Raw genomic sequence first — 1,291 nt, 5'->3', positions numbered from 1 at the left:
TAAGAACATACGTCAGGCAGAAGAAGCCCAGTTTTCCTCCCAAATTCAATTCTTAAGTACATTCTACCTTTTCTCTAAGGAACAGTGAAAGAGAGACAAGGAAAAGCACCAGTGTTCATTACTACACTGGGGGAGGCCCTCTGCATGGAGGGAGAATCAGAGGAGGCAGACTTCCCCTGTCCTAGCTCCAACTCTGCCCCATCATGCTGTCACTTGCAAAGCTCAGGCAATGAGCTCAATATGTTATAGTGATCCTGGGAAATTCTTAAAGTACATTACATGCTTGTGAAACTATCCTGGGAAGTTGTACTTAAATGAAAATATTCATGATGCTATAAGTTTGAAAATCCTTGTGAAAAACAATATCATATAGCGGAAAGGTTGAAAACTCTGAATGGAAAAATTTGTGTGCCTCATCCAATTTAATGATGTTAAGCTTTGGTCTAAATTTCTCATACTATGATTTAACAGATAATTATGAAATGAAACTTTATATGAGATTTTCAAGTATTGGCAAAAAGTCATTTTTCTAACAATATTCATTAGCAAAGTAGAATTAACTCCTAATTAAAATTCATATTTTTAGTACTCTCTACTTTTGTGTATAATTTTGCCATGGATTTCGATAAAGAAATTAGAATACAATAAAGTACAATTGAATTGCAATTTAGAGTATCTTATATTACTTTAAAAGCAATTTTATGTTTCACTAATGACCCGTGTTTGTTTGAGGACTTTTTATATTCTTCTTAGGTATCTAAGTTTACAACAATACAAGAGAATCAAATTTGATAATCTGAAGAATTGAAATTATGATTACTCAAATCCATTAGACAATCATTAAGACTTCCTTCAGTAATATGTTCCTCAGGGCGAATCAGTTTTCTTGCTTGCCTATATCTGAACAATGATAATTGACTATCTGTCTTACCTCAATCTTCCCATAAAGGATTTGTGAAGAATGCTTTTCAGTGTCAGGTGTGGACAGACACCATGTCCCCCAGCTGCTGTCCTTGTGCCTATCTCTTGGGACTTAGCAACTGTTATGAACAGGCATGTGACAGCAGAGTATTTGTCTGGTACATAAAGGATGTAAAATCATAAAACATATTGCCTGTCTTCTAGAGGCTTATGATCTATTAGGTCAGTCAAAAATATGCGGGGAGAGAAATGTAATACCAGAATGAACAAGGCTCTTGGGAGGAATAATAAATAGCAAGTTGTTTCTGAAAGCAGAAACCTTGGTATAAAGTTTTTATATAAAGTTTTAAAAATGGACAACGTTTGAAGT

This window comes from Octodon degus, unplaced genomic scaffold, assembly GCF_000260255.1.
Source record: "Octodon degus isolate 3935 unplaced genomic scaffold, OctDeg1.0 scaffold00441, whole genome shotgun sequence".
Classification (NCBI taxonomy): domain Eukaryota; kingdom Metazoa; phylum Chordata; class Mammalia; order Rodentia; family Octodontidae; genus Octodon; species Octodon degus.
The sequence above is the reverse complement of the archived record's forward strand: the minus strand, read 5'-3'. Positions refer to the sequence as shown.